Below are 19,240 nucleotides of genomic sequence, written 5' to 3'. Positions count from 1 at the left end.
CCTCAGTACTGACCCTCTGACAGTGCAGCGCTCCCTCAGTACTGACTCTCTGACAGTGCAGCACTCCCTCAGTACTGAGCCTCTGACAGTGCAGCACTCCCTCAGTACTGACTCTCTGACAGTGCAGCACTCCCTCAGTACTGACCCTCTGACAGTGCAGCAATCCCTCAGTACTGAGCCTCTGACAGTGCAGCACTCCCTCAGTACTGAGCCTCTGACAGAGCAGCACTCCCTTAGTACTGACCCTCTGACAGTGCAGCGCTCCCTCAGTACTGACCCTCTGACAGTGCAGCACTCCCTCAGTACTGAGCCTCTGACAGAGCAGCACTCCCTCAGTACTGACCCTCTGACAGTGCAGCACTCCCTCAGTACTGACACTCTGACAGTGCAGCACTCCCTCAGTACTGAGCCTCTGGCAGAGCAGCACTCCTTCAGTACTGACCCTCTGACAGTGCAGCGCTCCCTCAGTACTGTCCCTCTGACAGTGCAGCACTCCCTCTGTACTGACCCTCTGACAGTGCAGCACTCCCTCTGTACTGACCCTCTGACAGTGCAGCACTCCCTCAGTACTGACCCTCTGACAGTGTAGCACTCCCTCAGTACTGACCCTCTGATAGTGCAGCAATCCCTCGGTACTGACCCTCTGACAGTGCAGCACTCCCTCAGTACTGAGCCTCTGACAGAGCAGCACTCCCTCAGTACTGACCCTCTGACAGTGCAGCGCTCCCTCAGTACTGAGCCTCTGAGAGTGCAGCACTCCCTCAGTACTGACCCTCTGACAGAGCAGCACTCCCTCAGTACTGACCCTCTGACAGTGCAGCACTCCCTCTGTACTGACACTCTGACAGTGCAGCACTCCCTCCGTACTGAGCCTCCGACGGAGCGGCACTCCCTCAGTTCTGACCCTCTGACAGTGCAGCACTCCCTCAGTACTGACCCTCTGAGAGTGCAGCGCTCCCTCAGTACTGACCCTAAGGCAGTGCAGCACTCCCTCAGTACTGACCCTCTGACAGTGCAGCACTCCCTCAGTTCTGCTTCTCTGACTGTGTAGCCTTACCTCAGTACTTACCCTCTGACAGTGCAGCACTCCCTCAGTACTGACCCTCTGACAGTGCAGCACTCCCTCAGTACTGACCCTTTCACAGTGCAGCACTACCTCAGTACTGACCCTCCAACATTGCAGCACTCCATCTGTACTGACTCTCTGACAGTGCAGCACTCCCTCAGTACTGACCCTCTGACAGTGCTGCACACCTCAGTACTGACCCTCTGACAGTGCAGCGCTCCCTCAGTACTGACCCTCTGACAATGCAGCTTTCCCTCAGTACTGACCCTCTGACAGTGTAGCACTCCCTCAGTACTGACCCTCTGACAGTTCAGCACTCCCTCAGGACTGACCCTCCGAGAGTGCAGCACTCCCTCAGTACTGACCCACCAACAGTGCAGCACTCCCTCAGTACTGACCCGATAGCGCAGCTCTCCCTCACTACTGACCCTCTGACAGTGCAGCACTCCCTCACTACTGACCCTCCGACAGTGCAGCACTCCCTCTGTATGACCCTCTGACAGTGCAGCACTCCCTCAGCACTGACCCTCTGACAGTGCAGCATTCCGTCAGTACTGACCATTTGACAGTGCAGCACTCCCTCAGTACTGACACTCTGACAGTGCAGCACTCCCTCAGTACTGACCCTCCAACAGTCCAGCACTCCCTCAGTACAGACCCTCTGACAGTGTTGCACCCCCTCAGTTCTGACCCTCTGACAGTGCAGCACTCCCTCAGTACTGACCCTCTGACAGTGCAGCACTCCCTCAGAACTGACCCTCTGACAGTGCAGCACTCCCTCAGTACTGAACCGCTGACAGTGCAGAACTCACTCACTACTGACCTCCGATTTTGCAGCACTCCCTCATTACTAACCCTCTGACAGTGCAGCACACCCTCAGTACTGACGCTCTGACAGTGCAGCACTCCCTCAGTACTGACCCTCTGACAGTGCAGCACTCCCTCAGTACTGAACCTCTGACAGTGCAGCGCTCCCTCAATACTGACCCTCTGACAGTGCAGCACTCCCTCAGTACTTACTCTATGACAGTGCAGGACTCCCTCAGTACTGACCCTCTGAGAGTGCAGCATTCCATCATTGCTGACTCTCTGACAGTGCAGCACTCCCTCAGTACTGACCCTCCAACAGTGCAGCACTCCCTCAGTACTGACCCTCTGATAGTGCACTGCGCGCTCAGTACTGACCCTCTGCCAGTGAAGCGCTACCTCAGTACTGACCCTCCGACAGTGCAGCACTCCTTCAGTACTGACCCTCTGACAGTGCAGCGCTCCCTCTGTACTGACCCTCTGACAGTGCAGCACTCCCTCAGTACTGAGCCTCTGACAGTGCAGCACTCCCTCAGTACTGACTCTCTGACAGTGTAGCACTCCCTCAGTACTGACCCTCTGACAGTGCAGCAATCCCTCAGTACTGAGCCTCTGACAGTGCAGCACTCCCTCAGTACTGAGCCTCTGACAGAGCAGCACTCCCTCAGTACTGACCCTCTGACAGTGCAGCGCTCCCTCAGTACTGACCCTCTGACAGTGCAGCACTCCCTCAGTACTGAGCCTCTGACAGAGCAGCACTCCCTCAGTACTGAGCCTCTGACAGAGCAGCACTCCCTCAGTACTGACCCTCTGACAGTGCAGCACTCCCTCAGTACTGACCCTCTGACAGTGCAGCACTCCCTCAGTACTGATCCTCTGACAGTGCAGCACTCCCTTAGTACTGACACTCCGATAGTGCAGCACTCCCTCAGTATTGACCCTTTGACAGTGCAGTACCTCCTCAGTACTGACCCTCTGACAGTGCAGCACTCCCTCAGTTCTGACTCTCTCACAGTGCAGCACTCCCTCATTACTGACCCTATGTCAGTGCAGCACTCCCTCAGTTCTGACCCTCCTGCAGTGCAGCGCTCCCTCAGTACTGCCCCTCTGACAGTGCAGCACTCCATCATTACTGACCCTCCGACAGTGCAGCGCTCCCTCAGTACTGACCCTAAGGCAGTGCAGTGCTCCCTCAGTACTGACCCTCCGACAGTGCAGCACTCCCTCAATACTGACCCTCTGACGGTGCAGCACTCCCTCAGTACTGTCCCTCTGACAGTGCAGCACTCCCTCAATAATTGACACTCCGACAGTGCAGCACTCCCTCAGTACTGACCCTCTGACAGCGCAGCACTCCCTCAGTACTGATCCTCTGACAGTGCAGCACTCCCTCAGTCCTGACCCTATGACAGTGCATCAATCCCTCATTACTGACCCTCTGACAGTGCAGCACTCCCTCAGTACTGATCCTCTGACAGTGCAGCACTCCCTTAGTACTGACACTCCGATAGTGCAGCACTCCCTCAGTATTGACCCTTTGACAGTACAGTACCTCCTCAGTACTGACCCTCTGACAGTGCAGCACTCCCTCAGTTCTGACTCTCTCACAGTGCAGCACTCCCTCATTACTGACCCTATGTCAGTGCAGCACTCCCTCAGTTCTGACCCTCCTGCAGTGCAGCGTTCCCTCAGTACTGACCCTCTGACAGTGCAGCACTCCCTCAGTACTGACCCTCCAACAGTGCAGCCCTCCCTCAGTAGTGACCCTCTGACAATGCTGCGTTCCCTCATTACTGACCCTCCGACTTTGCAGCACTGCCTCAATACTGATCCTCCGACAGTGCAGCACTCCCTCAGTACTGACCCATTGACAGTGCAGCACTCCCTCAATACTGACCCTCTGACAGTGCAGCACTCCCTCAGTACTGACCCCCTGACAGTGCAGCACTCCCTCAATACTGACCCTCTGACAGTGCAGCACTCCCTCAGTACTGACCCTCCGACATTGCAGCACTCCCTCATTACTGACCCTATGTCAGTGCAGCACTCCCTCAGTTCTGACCCTCCTGCAGTGCAGCGCTCCCTCAGTACTGACCCTCTGACAGTGCAGCACTCTCTCAGTACTGACCCTCTGACAGTGCAGCGCTCCCTCAGTACTGACCCTCTGACAGTGCAGCGCTCCCTCAATACTGACCCTCCGACAGTGCAGCACTCCCTCAGTACTGTCCCTCTGACAGTGCAGCACTCCCTCAATAATTGACACTCCGACAGTGCAGCACTCCCTCAGTACTGACCCTCTGACAGCGCAGCACTCCCTCAGTACTGATCCTCTGACAGTGCAGCACTCCCTCAGTCCTGACCCTCTGACAGTGCATCAATCCCTCATTACTGACCCTCTGACAGTGCAGCACTCCCTCAGTACTGATCCTCTGACAGTGCAGCACTCCCTTAGTACTGACACTCCGATAGTGCAGCACTCCCTCAGTATTGACCCTTTGACAGTACAGTACCTCCTCAGTACTGACCCTCTGACAGTGCAGCACTCCCTCAGTTCTGACTCTCTCACAGTGCAGCACTCCCTCATTACTGACCCTAAGTCAGTGCAGCACTCCCTCAGTACTGACCCTCTGACAGTGCCGTACTCCCTCAGTACTGACTCTACGACAGTGCATCACTCCCTCAATACCGACTCTCCGACAGTGCAGCCCTCCCTCAGTACTGACCCTCTGACAGTGCAGCACTCCCTCAGTACTGACCCTCTGACATTGCAGCACTCCCTCAGTACTGACCCTCAGACAGTGCAGCACTCCCTCAGTACTGACCCTCTGACAGTGCAGCAATCCCTCAGTACTGACCCTCTGACAGTGCAGCACTCCCTCAGTACTGACCCTCTGACAGTGCAGCACTCCCTAGTACTGACCCTCTGACAGTGCAGCACTCCCTCAGTACTGACCCTCTGACAGTGCAGCACTCCCTCAGTACTGACCCTCTGACAGTGCAGCACTCCCTCAGTACTGACCCTCTGACAGTGCAGCACTCCCTCAGTACTGACCCTCTGACAGTGCAGCACTCCCTCAGTACTGAGCCTCTGACAGTGCAGCGCTCCCTCAGTACTGACCCTCTGACAGTGCAGCGCTCCCTCAGTACTGACCCTCTGACAGTGCAGCACTCCCTCAGTACTGAGCCTCTGACAGAGCAGCACTCCCTCAGTACTGAGCCTCTGACAGAGCAGCACTCCCTCAGTACTGACCCTCTGACAGTGCAGCACTCCCTCAGTACTGACACTCTGACAGTGCAGCACTCCCTCAGTACTGATCCTCTGACAGTGCAGCACTCCCTTAGTACTGACACTCCGATAGTGCAGCACTCCCTCAGTACTGACCCTTTGACAGTGCAGTACCTCCCTCAGTACTGACCCTCTGACAGTGCAGCACTCCCTCAGTTCTGACTCTCTCACAGTGCAGCACTCCCTCATTACTGACCCTATGTCAGTGCAGCACTCCCTCAGTTCTGACCCTCCTGCAGTGCAGCGCTCCCTCAGTACTGACCCTCTGACAGTGCAGCACTCCATCATTACTGACCCTCTGACAGTGCAGCGCTCCCTCAGTACTGACCCTAAGGCAGTGCAGTGCTCCCTCAGTACTGACCCTCCGACAGTGCAGCACTCCCTCAGTACTGACCCTCTGACAGTGCAGCACTCCCTCAGTACTGACCCTCTGACAGTGCAGCACTCCCTCAATAATTGACACTCCGACAGTGCAGCACTCCCTCAGTACTGACCCTCTGACAGCGCAGCACTCCCTCAGTACTGATCCTCTGACAGTGCAGCACTCCCTCAGTCCTGACCCTCTGACAGTGCATCAATCCCTCATTACTGACCCTCTGACAGTGCAGCACTCCCTCAGTTCTGCTTCTCTGACAGTGCAGCACTCCCTTAGTACTGACACTCCGATAGTGCAGCACTCCCTCAGTACTGACGCTCTGACAGTGCAGTACCTCCTCAGTACTGACCCTCTGACAGTGCAGCACTCCCTCATTACTGACTCTCTCACAGTGCAGCACTCCCTCATTACTGACCCTATGTCAGTGCAGCACTCCCTCAGTTCTGACCCTCTGACAGTGCAGCACTCCCTCAGTACTGACCCTCTGACAGTGCAGCACTCCCTCAGTACTGACCCTCTGACAGTGCAGCACTCCCTCAGTACTGACCCTCTGACATTGCAGCACTCCCTCAGTACTGACCCTCCGACATTGCAGCACTCCCTCAGTACTGACCTCCAAAAGTACAGCACTCCCTCAGTACTGACCCTCTGACAGTGCAGCACTCCCTCAGTACTGACCCTCTGACAGTGCTGCACTCCCTCAGTACTGACCCTCTGACAGTGCAGCACTCCCTCAGTACTGACCCTCTGACAGTGCAGCACTCCCTCAGTACTGACCCTCTGACAGTGCAGCACTCCCTCAGTACTGACCCTCCGACAGTGCAGCACTCCCTCAGTACTGACCCTCTGACAGTGCAGCACTCCCTCAGTACTGACCCTCTGACAGTGCAGCACTCCCTCAGTACTGACCCTCTGACAGTGCAGCGCTCCCTCAGTACTGACCCTCAGACAGTGCAGCCCTCCCTCAGTAGTGACCCTCTGACAATGCTGCATTCCCTCATTACTGACCCTCTGACAGTGCAGCACTCCCTCAGTACTGATCCTCCGACAGTGCAGCACTCCCTCAGTACTGACCCTCTGACAGTGCAGCACTCCCTCAGTACTGACCCTCTGACAGTGCAGCACTCCCTCAGTACTGACCCTCTGACAGTGCAGCACTCCCTCAGTACTGACCCTCTGACAGTGCAGCACTCCCTCAGTACTGACCCTCTGACAGTGCAGCACTCCCTCAGTACTGACCCTCTGACAGTGCAGCACTCCCTCAGTACTGACCCTCTGACAGTGCAGCACTCCCTCAGTACTGACCCTCTGACAGTGCAGCACTCCCTCAGTACTGACCCTCTGACAGTGCAGCGCTCCCTCAGTACTGACCCTCTGACAGTGCAGCGCTCCCTCAGTACTGACCCTCTGACAGTGCAGCACTCCCTCAGTACTGACCCTCTGACAGTGCAGCACTCCCTCAGTACTGAGCCTCTGACAGTGCAGCACTCCCTCAGTACTGACCCTCTGACAGTGCAGCACTCCCTCAGTACTGACCCTCTGACAGTGCAGCACTCCCTCAGTACTGACCCTCTGACAGTGCAGCACTCCCTCAGTACTGACCCTCTGACAGTGCAGCACTCCCTCAGTACTGACCCTCTGACAGTGCAGCACTCCCTCAGTACTGACCCTCTGAGAGTGCAGCACTCCCTCAGTACTGACCCTCTGACAGTGCAGCACTCCCTCAGTACTGACCCTCTGACAGTGCAGCACTCCCTCAGTACTGACTCTCTGACAGTGCAGCACTCCCTCAGTACTGACCCTCTGACAGTGCAGCACTCCCTCAGTACTGACCCTCTGACAGTGCAGCACTCCCTCAGTACTGACCCTCTGACAGTGCAGCACTCCCTCAGTACTGACCCTCTGACAGTGCAGCACTCCCTCAGTACTGACCCTCTGACAGTGCAGCACTCCCTCATTACTGACCCTCCGACTTTGCAGCACTCCCTCAATACTGATCCTCCGACAGTGCAGCACTCCCTCAGTACTGACCCTTTGACAGTGCAGCACTCCCTCAATACTGACCCTCTGACAGTGCAGCACTCCCTCAGTACTGACCCCCTGACAGTGCAGCACTCCCTCAATACTGACCCTCTGACAGTGCAGCACTCCCTCAGTACTGACCCTCCGACATTGCAGCACTCCCTCATTACTGACCCTATGTCAGTGCAGCACTCCCTCAGTTCTGACCCTCCTGCAGTGCAGCGCTCCCTCAGTACTGACCCTCTGACAGTGCAGCACTCTCTCAGTACTGACCCTCTGACAGTGCAGCGCTCCCTCAGTACTGACCCTCTGACAGTGCAGCGCTCCCTCAGTACTGACCCTCTGACAGTGCAGCACTCCCTCAGTACTGAGCCTCTGACAGAGCAGCACTCCCTCAGTACTGAGCCTCTGACAGAGCAGCACTCCCTCAGTACTGACCCTCTGACAGTGCAGCACTCCCTCAGTACTGACACTCTGACAGTGCAGCACTCCCTCAGTACTGATCCTCTGACAGTGCAGCACTCCCTCAGTACTGACCCTCTGACAGTGCAGCACTCCCTCAGTACTGACCCTCTGACAGTGCAGCACTCCCTCAGTACTGACCCTCTGACAGTGCAGCACTCCCTCAGTACTGACTCTCTGACAGTGCAGCACTCCCTCATTACTGACCCTCTGACAGTGCAGCACTCCCTCAGTACTGACCCTCTGACAGTGCAGCACTCCCTCAGTACTGACCCTCTGACAGTGCAGCACTCCCTCAGTACTGACCCTCTGACAGTGCAGCACTCCCTCAGTACTGACCCTCTGACAGTGCAGCACTCCCTCAGTACTGACCCTCTGACAGTGCAGCACTCCCTCAGTACTGACCCTCTGACAGTGCAGCACTCCCTCAGTACTGACCCTCTGACAGTGCAGCACTCCCTCAGTACTGACCCTCTGACAGTGCAGCACTCCCTCAGTACTGACCCTCTGACAGTGCAGCACTCCCTCAGTACTGACCCTCTGACAGTGCAGCACTCCCTCAGTACTGACCCTCTGACAGTGCAGCACTCCCTCAGTACTGACCCTCTGACAGTGCAGCACTCCCTCAGTACTGACCCTCTGACAGTGCAGCACTCCCTCAGTACTGACCCTCTGACAGTGCAGCACTCCCTCAGTACTGACCCTCTGACAGTGCAGCACTCCCTCAGTACTGACCCTCTGACAGTGCAGCACTCCCTCAGTACTGACCCTCTGACAGTGCAGCACTCCCTCAGTACTGACCCTCTGACAGTGCAGCACTCCCTCAGTACTGACCCTCTGACAGTGCAGCACTCCCTCAGTACTGACCCTCTGACAGTGCAGCACTCCCTCAGTACTGACCCTCTGACAGTGCAGCACTCCCTCAGTACTGACCCTCTGACAGTGCAGCACTCCCTCAGTACTGACCCTCTGACAGTGCAGCACTCCCTCAGTACTGACCCTCTGACAGTGCAGCACTCCCTCAGTACTGACCCTCTGACAGTGCAGCACTCCCTCAGTACTGACCCTCTGACAGTGCAGCACTCCCTCAGTACTGACCCTCTGACAGTGCAGCACTCCCTCAGTACTGACCCTCTGACAGTGCAGCACTCCCTCAGTACTGACCCTCTGACAGTGCAGCACTCCCTCAGTACTGACCCTCTGACAGTGCAGCACTCCCTCAGTACTGACCCTCTGACAGTGCAGCACTCCCTCAGTACTGACCCTCTGACAGTGCAGCACTCCCTCAGTACTGACCCTCTGACAGTGCAGCACTCCCTCAGTACTGACCCTCTGACAGTGCAGCACTCCCTCAGTACTGACCCTCTGACAGTGCAGCACTCCCTCAGTACTGACCCTCTGACAGTGCAGCACTCCCTCAGTACTGACCCTCTGACAGTGCAGCACTCCCTCAGTACTGACCCTCTGACAGTGCAGCACTCCCTCAGTACTGACCCTCTGACAGTGCAGCACTCCCTCAGTACTGACCCTCTGACAGTGCAGCACTCCCTCAGTACTGACCCTCTGACAGTGCAGCACTCCCTCAGTACTGACCCTCTGACAGTGCAGCACTCCCTCAGTACTGACCCTCTGACAGTGCAGCACTCCCTCAGTACTGACCCTCTGACAGTGCAGCACTCCCTCAGTACTGACCCTCTGACAGTGCAGCACTCCCTCAGTACTGACCCTCTGACAGTGCAGCACTCCCTCAGTACTGACCCTCTGACAGTGCAGCACTCCCTCAGTACTGACCCTCTGACAGTGCAGCACTCCCTCAGTACTGACCCTCTGACAGTGCAGCACTCCCTCAGTACTGACCCTCTGACAGTGCAGCACTCCCTCAGTACTGACCCTCTGACAGTGCAGCACTCCCTCAGTACTGACCCTCTGACAGTGCAGCACTCCCTCAGTACTGACCCTCTGACAGTGCAGCACTCCCTCAGTACTGACCCTCTGACAGTGCAGCACTCCCTCAGTACTGACCCTCTGACAGTGCAGCACTCCCTCAGTACTGACCCTCTGACAGTGCAGCACTCCCTCAGTACTGACCCTCTGACAGTGCAGCACTCCCTCAGTACTGACCCTCTGACAGTGCAGCACTCCCTCAGTACTGACCCTCTGACAGTGCAGCACTCCCTCAGTACTGACCCTCTGACAGTGCAGCACTCCCTCAGTACTGACCCTCTGACAGTGCAGCACTCCCTCAGTACTGACCCTCTGACAGTGCAGCACTCCCTCAGTACTGACCCTCTGACAGTGCAGCACTCCCTCAGTACTGACCCTCTGACAGTGCAGCACTCCCTCAGTACTGACCCTCTGACAGTGCAGCACTCCCTCAGTACTGACCCTCTGACAGTGCAGCACTCCCTCAGTACTGACCCTCTGACAGTGCAGCACTCCCTCAGTACTGACCCTCTGACAGTGCAGCACTCCCTCAGTACTGACCCTCTGACAGTGCAGCACTCCCTCAGTACTGACCCTCTGACAGTGCAGCACTCCCTCAGTACTGACCCTCTGACAGTGCAGCACTCCCTCAGTACTGACCCTCTGACAGTGCAGCACTCCCTCAGTACTGACCCTCTGACAGTGCAGCACTCCCTCAGTACTGACCCTCTGACAGTGCAGCACTCCCTCAGTACTGACCCTCTGACAGTGCAGCACTCCCTCAGTACTGACCCTCTGACAGTGCAGCACTCCCTCAGTACTGACCCTCTGACAGTGCAGCACTCCCTCAGTACTGACCCTCTGACAGTGCAGCACTCCCTCAGTACTGACCCTCTGACAGTGCAGCACTCCCTCAGTACTGACCCTCTGACAGTGCAGCACTCCCTCAGTACTGACCCTCTGACAGTGCAGCACTCCCTCAGTACTGACCCTCTGACAGTGCAGCACTCCCTCAGTACTGACCCTCTGACAGTGCAGCACTCCCTCAGTACTGACCCTCTGACAGTGCAGCACTCCCTCAGTACTGACCCTCTGACAGTGCAGCACTCCCTCAGTACTGACCCTCTGACAGTGCAGCACTCCCTCAGTACTGACCCTCTGACAGTGCAGCACTCCCTCAGTACTGACCCTCTGACAGTGCAGCACTCCCTCAGTACTGACCCTCTGACAGTGCAGCACTCCCTCAGTACTGACCCTCTGACAGTGCAGCACTCCCTCAGTACTGACCCTCTGACAGTGCAGCACTCCCTCAGTACTGACCCTCTGACAGTGCAGCACTCCCTCAGTACTGACCCTCTGACAGTGCAGCACTCCCTCAGTACTGACCCTCTGACAGTGCAGCACTCCCTCAGTACTGACCCTCTGACAGTGCAGCACTCCCTCAGTACTGACCCTCTGACAGTGCAGCACTCCCTCAGTACTGACCCTCTGACAGTGCAGCACTCCCTCAGTACTGACCCTCTGACAGTGCAGCACTCCCTCAGTACTGACCCTCTGACAGTGCAGCACTCCCTCAGTACTGACCCTCTGACAGTGCAGCACTCCCTCAGTACTGACCCTCTGACAGTGCAGCACTCCCTCAGTACTGACCCTCTGACAGTGCAGCACTCCCTCAGTACTGACCCTCTGACAGTGCAGCACTCCCTCAGTACTGACCCTCTGACAGTGCAGCACTCCCTCAGTACTGACCCTCTGACAGTGCAGCACTCCCTCAGTACTGACCCTCTGACAGTGCAGCACTCCCTCAGTACTGACCCTCTGACAGTGCAGCACTCCCTCAGTACTGACCCTCTGACAGTGCAGCACTCCCTCAGTACTGACCCTCTGACAGTGCAGCACTCCCTCAGTACTGACCCTCTGACAGTGCAGCACTCCCTCAGTACTGACCCTCTGACAGTGCAGCACTCCCTCAGTACTGACCCTCTGACAGTGCAGCACTCCCTCAGTACTGACCCTCTGACAGTGCAGCACTCCCTCAGTACTGACCCTCTGACAGTGCAGCACTCCCTCAGTACTGACCCTCTGACAGTGCAGCACTCCCTCAGTACTGACCCTCTGACAGTGCAGCACTCCCTCAGTACTGACCCTCTGACAGTGCAGCACTCCCTCAGTACTGACCCTCTGACAGTGCAGCACTCCCTCAGTACTGACCCTCTGACAGTGCAGCACTCCCTCAGTACTGACCCTCTGACAGTGCAGCACTCCCTCAGTACTGACCCTCTGACAGTGCAGCACTCCCTCAGTACTGACCCTCTGACAGTGCAGCACTCCCTCAGTACTGACCCTCTGACAGTGCAGCACTCCCTCAGTACTGACCCTCTGACAGTGCAGCACTCCCTCAGTACTGACCCTCTGACAGTGCAGCACTCCCTCAGTACTGACCCTCTGACAGTGCAGCACTCCCTCAGTACTGACCCTCTGACAGTGCAGCACTCCCTCAGTACTGACCCTCTGACAGTGCAGCACTCCCTCAGTACTGACCCTCTGACAGTGCAGCACTCCCTCAGTACTGACCCTCTGACAGTGCAGCACTCCCTCAGTACTGACCCTCTGACAGTGCAGCACTCCCTCAGTACTGACCCTCTGACAGTGCAGCACTCCCTCAGTACTGACCCTCTGACAGTGCAGCACTCCCTCAGTACTGACCCTCTGACAGTGCAGCACTCCCTCAGTACTGACCCTCTGACAGTGCAGCACTCCCTCAGTACTGACCCTCTGACAGTGCAGCACTCCCTCAGTACTGACCCTCTGACAGTGCAGCACTCCCTCAGTACTGACCCTCTGACAGTGCAGCACTCCCTCAGTACTGACCCTCTGACAGTGCAGCACTCCCTCAGTACTGACCCTCTGACAGTGCAGCACTCCCTCAGTACTGACCCTCTGACAGTGCAGCACTCCCTCAGTACTGACCCTCTGACAGTGCAGCACTCCCTCAGTACTGACCCTCTGACAGTGCAGCACTCCCTCAGTACTGACCCTCTGACAGTGCAGCACTCCCTCAGTACTGACCCTCTGACAGTGCAGCACTCCCTCAGTACTGACCCTCTGACAGTGCAGCACTCCCTCAGTACTGACCCTCTGACAGTGCAGCACTCCCTCAGTACTGACCCTCTGACAGTGCAGCACTCCCTCAGTACTGACCCTCTGACAGTGCAGCACTCCCTCAGTACTGACCCTCTGACAGTGCAGCACTCCCTCAGTACTGACCCTCTGACAGTGCAGCACTCCCTCAGTACTGACCCTCTGACAGTGCAGCACTCCCTCAGTACTGACCCTCTGACAGTGCAGCACTCCCTCAGTACTGACCCTCTGACAGTGCAGCACTCCCTCAGTACTGACCCTCTGACAGTGCAGCACTCCCTCAGTACTGACCCTCTGACAGTGCAGCACTCCCTCAGTACTGACCCTCTGACAGTGCAGCACTCCCTCAGTACTGACCCTCTGACAGTGCAGCACTCCCTCAGTACTGACCCTCTGACAGTGCAGCACTCCCTCAGTACTGACCCTCTGACAGTGCAGCACTCCCTCAGTACTGACCCTCTGACAGTGCAGCACTCCCTCAGTACTGACCCTCTGACAGTGCAGCACTCCCTCAGTACTGACCCTCTGACAGTGCAGCACTCCCTCAGTACTGACCCTCTGACAGTGCAGCACTCCCTCAGTACTGACCCTCTGACAGTGCAGCACTCCCTCAGTACTGACCCTCTGACAGTGCAGCACTCCCTCAGTACTGACCCTCTGACAGTGCAGCACTCCCTCAGTACTGACCCTCTGACAGTGCAGCACTCCCTCAGTACTGACCCTCTGACAGTGCAGCACTCCCTCAGTACTGACCCTCTGACAGTGCAGCACTCCCTCAGTACTGACCCTCTGACAGTGCAGCACTCCCTCAGTACTGACCCTCTGACAGTGCAGCACTCCCTCAGTACTGACCCTCTGACAGTGCAGCACTCCCTCAGTACTGACCCTCTGACAGTGCAGCACTCCCTCAGTACTGACCCTCTGACAGTGCAGCACTCCCTCAGTACTGACCCTCTGACAGTGCAGCACTCCCTCAGTACTGACCCTCTGACAGTGCAGCACTCCCTCAGTACTGACCCTCTGACAGTGCAGCACTCCCTCAGTACTGACCCTCTGACAGTGCAGCACTCCCTCAGTACTGACCCTCTGACAGTGCAGCACTCCCTCAGTACTGACCCTCTGACAGTGCAGCACTCCCTCAGTACTGACCCTCTGACAGTGCAGCACTCCCTCAGTACTGACCCTCTGACAGTGCAGCACTCCCTCAGTACTGACCCTCTGACAGTGCAGCACTCCCTCAGTACTGACCCTCTGACAGTGCAGCACTCCCTCAGTACTGACCCTCTGACAGTGCAGCACTCCCTCAGTACTGACCCTCTGACAGTGCAGCACTCCCTCAGTACTGACCCTCTGACAGTGCAGCACTCCCTCAGTACTGACCCTCTGACAGTGCAGCACTCCCTCAGTACTGACCCTCTGACAGTGCAGCACTCCCTCAGTACTGACCCTCTGACAGTGCAGCACTCCCTCAGTACTGACCCTCTGACAGTGCAGCACTCCCTCAGTACTGACCCTCTGACAGTGCAGCACTCCCTCAGTACTGACCCTCTGACAGTGCAGCACTCCCTCAGTACTGACCCTCTGACAGTGCAGCACTCCCTCAGTACTGACCCTCTGACAGTGCAGCACTCCCTCAGTACTGACCCTCTGACAGTGCAGCACTCCCTCAGTACTGACCCTCTGACAGTGCAGCACTCCCTCAGTACTGACCCTCTGACAGTGCAGCACTCCCTCAGTACTGACCCTCTGACAGTGCAGCACTCCCTCAGTACTGACCCTCTGACAGTGCAGCACTCCCTCAGTACTGACCCTCTGACAGTGCAGCACTCCCTCAGTACTGACCCTCTGACAGTGCAGCACTCCCTCAGTACTGACCCTCTGACAGTGCAGCACTCCCTCAGTACTGACCCTCTGACAGTGCAGCACTCCCTCAGTACTGACCCTCTGACAGTGCAGCACTCCCTCAGTACTGACCCTCTGACAGTGCAGCACTCCCTCAGTACTGACCCTCTGACAGTGCAGCACTCCCTCAGTACTGACCCTCTGACAGTGCAGCACTCCCTCAGTACTGACCCTCTGACAGTGCAGCACTCCCTCAGTACTGACCCTCTGACAGTGCAGCACTCCCTCAGTACTGACCCTCTGACAGTGCAGCACTCCCTCAGTACTGACCCTCTGACAGTGCAGCACTCCCTCAGTACTGACCCTCTGACAGTGCAGCACTCCCTCAGTACTGACCCTCTGACAGTGCAGCACTCCCTCAGTACTGACCCTCTGACAGTGCAGCACTCCCTCAGTACTGACCCTCTGACAGTGCAGCACTCCCTCAGTACTGACCCTCTGACAGTGCAGCACTCCCTCAGTACTGACCCTCTGACAGTGCAGCACTCCCTCAGTACTGACCCTCTGACAGTGCAGCACTCCCTCAGTACTGACCCTCTGACAGTGCAGCACTCCCTCAGTACTGACCCTCTGACAGTGCAGCACTCCCTCAGTACTGACCCTCTGACAGTGCAGCACTCCCTCAGTACTGACCCTCTGACAGTGCAGCACTCCCTCAGTACTGACCCTCTGACAGTGCAGCACTCCCTCAGTACTGACCCTCTGACAGTGCAGCACTCCCTCAGTACTGACCCTCTGACAGTGCAGCACTCCCTCAGTACTGACCCTCTGACAGTGCAGCACTCCCTCAGTACTGACCCTCTGACAGTGCAGCACTCCCTCAGTACTGACCCTCTGACAGTGCAGCACTCCCTCAGTACTGACCCTCTGACAGTGCAGCACTCCCTCAGTACTGACCCTCTGACAGTGCAGCACTCCCTCAGTACTGACCCTCTGACAGTGCAGCACTCCCTCAGTACTGACCCTCTGACAGTGCAGCACTCCCTCAGTACTGACCCTCTGACAGTGCAGCACTCCCTCAGTACTGACCCTCTGACAGTGCAGCACTCCCTCAGTACTGACCCTCTGACAGTGCAGCACTCCCTCAGTACTGACCCTCTGACAGTGCAGCACTCCCTCAGTACTGACCCTCTGACAGTGCAGCACTCCCTCAGTACTGACCCTCTGACAGTGCAGCACTCCCTCAGTACTGACCCTCTGACAGTGCAGCACTCCCTCAGTACTGACCCTCTGACAGTGCAGCACTCCCTCAGTACTGACCCTCTGACAGTGCAGCACTCCCTCAGTACTGACCCTCTGACAGTGCAGCACTCCCTCAGTACTGACCCTCTGACAGTGCAGCACTCCCTCAGTACTGACCCTCTGACAGTGCAGCACTCCCTCAGTACTGACCCTCTGACAGTGCAGCACTCCCTCAGTACTGACCCTCTGACAGTGCAGCACTCCCTCAGTACTGACCCTCTGACAGTGCAGCACTCCCTCAGTACTGACCCTCTGACAGTGCAGCACTCCCTCAGTACTGACCCTCTGACAGTGCAGCACTCCCTCAGTACTGACCCTCTGACAGTGCAGCACTCCCTCAGTACTGACCCTCTGACAGTGCAGCACTCCCTCAGTACTGACCCTCTGACAGTGCAGCACTCCCTCAGTACTGACCCTCTGACAGTGCAGCACTCCCTCAGTACTGACCCTCTGACAGTGCAGCACTCCCTCAGTACTGACCCTCTGACAGTGCAGCACTCCCTCAGTACTGACCCTCTGACAGTGCAGCACTCCCTCAGTACTGACCCTCTGACAGTGCAGCACTCCCTCAGTACTGACCCTCTGACAGTGCAGCACTCCCTCAGTACTGACCCTCTGACAGTGCAGCACTCCCTCAGTACTGACCCTCTGACAGTGCAGCACTCCCTCAGTACTGACCCTCTGACAGTGCAGCACTCCCTCAGTACTGACCCTCTGACAGTGCAGCACTCCCTCAGTACTGACCCTCTGACAGTGCAGCACTCCCTCAGTACTGACCCTCTGACAGTGCAGCACTCCCTCAGTACTGACCCTCTGACAGTGCAGCACTCCCTCAGTACTGACCCTCTGACAGTGCAGCACTCCCTCAGTACTGACCCTCTGACAGTGCAGCACTCCCTCAGTACTGACCCTCTGACAGTGCAGCACTCCCTCAGTACTGACCCTCTGACAGTGCAGCACTCCCTCAGTACTGACCCTCTGACAGTGCAGCACTCCCTCAGTACTGACCCTCTGACAGTGCAGCACTCCCTCAGTACTGACCCTCTGACAGTGCAGCACTCCCTCAGTACTGACCCTCTGACAGTGCAGCACTCCCTCAGTACTGACCCTCTGACAGTGCAGCACTCCCTCAGTACTGACCCTCTGACAGTGCAGCACTCCCTCAGTACTGACCCTCTGACAGTGCAGCACTCCCTCAGTACTGACCCTCTGACAGTGCAGCACTCCCTCAGTACTGACCCTCTGACAGTGCAGCACTCCCTCAGTACTGACCCTCTGACAGTGCAGCACTCCCTCAGTACTGACCCTCTGACAGTGCAGCACTCCCTCAGTACTGACCCTCTGACAGTGCAGCACTCCCTCAGTACTGACCCTCTGACAGTGCAGCACTCCCTCAGTACTGACCCTCTGACAGTGCAGCACTCCCTCAGTACTGACCCTCTGACAGTGCAGCACTCCCTCAGTACTGACCCTCTGACAGTGCAGCACTCCCTCAGTACTGACCCTCTGACAGTGCAGCACTCCCTCAGTACTGACCCTCTGACAGTGCAGCACTCCCTCAGTACTGACCCTCTGACAGTGCAGCACTCCCTCAGTACTGACCCTCTGACAGTGCAGCACTCCCTCAGTACTGACCCTCTGACAGTGCAGCACTCCCTCAGTACTGACCCTCTGACAGTGCAGCACTCCCTCAGTACTGACCCTCTGACAGTGCAGCACTCCCTCAGTACTGACCCTCTGACAGTGCAGCACTCCCTCAGTACTGACCCTCTGACAGTGCAGCACTCCCTCAGTACTGACCCTCTGACAGTGCAGCACTCCCTCAGTACTGACCCTCTGACAGTGCAGCACTCCCTCAGTACTGACCCTCTGACAGTGCAGCACTCCCTCAGTACTGACCCTCTGACAGTGCAGCACTCCCTCAGTACTGACCCTCTGACAGTGCAGCACTCCCTCAGTACTGACCCTCTGACAGTGCAGCACTCCCTCAGTACTGACCCTCTGACAGTGCAGCACTCCCTCAGTACTGACCCTCTGACAGTGCAGCACTCCCTCAGTACTGACCCTCTGACAGTGCAGCACTCCCTCAGTACTGACCCTCTGACAGTGCAGCACTCCCTCAGTACTGACCCTCTGACAGTGCAGCACTCCCTCAGTACTGACCCTCTGACAGTGCAGCACTCCCTCAGTACTGACCCTCTGACAGTGCAGCACTCCCTCAGTACTGACCCTCTGACAGTGCAGCACTCCCTCAGTACTGACCCTCTGACAGTGCAGCACTCCCTCAGTACTGACCCTCTGACAGTGCAGCACTCCCTCAGTACTGACCCTCTGACAGTGCAGCACTCCCTCAGTACTGACCCTCTGACAGTGCAGCACTCCCTCAGTACTGACCCTCTGACAGTGCAGCACTCCCTCAGTACTGACCCTCTGACAGTGCAGCACTCCCTCAGTACTGACCCTCTGACAGTGCAGCACTCCCTCAGTACTGACCCTCTGACAGTGCAGCACTCCCTCAGTACTGACCCTCTGACAGTGCAGCACTCCCTCAGTACTGACCCTCTGACAGTGCAGCACTCCCTCAGTACTGACCCTCTGACAGTGCAGCACTCCCTCAGTACTGACCCTCTGACAGTGCAGCACTCCCTCAGTACTGACCCTCTGACAGTGCAGCACTCCCTCAGTACTGACCCTCTGACAGTGCAGCACTCCCTCAGTACTGACCCTCTGACAGTGCAGCACTCCCTCAGTACTGACCCTCTGACAGTGCAGCACTCCCTCAGTACTGACCCTCTGACAGTGCAGCACTCCCTCAGTACTGACCCTCTGACAGTGCAGCACTCCCTCAGTACTGACCCTCTGACAGTGCAGCACTCCCTCAGTACTGACCCTCTGACAGTGCAGCACTCCCTCAGTACTGACCCTCTGACAGTGCAGCACTCCCTCAGTACTGACCCTCTGACAGTGCAGCACTCCCTCAGTACTGACCCTCTGACAGTGCAGCACTCCCTCA

The sequence above is a fragment of the Carcharodon carcharias genome, unplaced genomic scaffold (assembly GCF_017639515.1).
Source record: "Carcharodon carcharias isolate sCarCar2 unplaced genomic scaffold, sCarCar2.pri U03, whole genome shotgun sequence".
Classification (NCBI taxonomy): Eukaryota; Metazoa; Chordata; class Chondrichthyes; order Lamniformes; family Lamnidae; genus Carcharodon; species Carcharodon carcharias.
Note: the sequence above shows the minus strand (reverse complement) of the source record.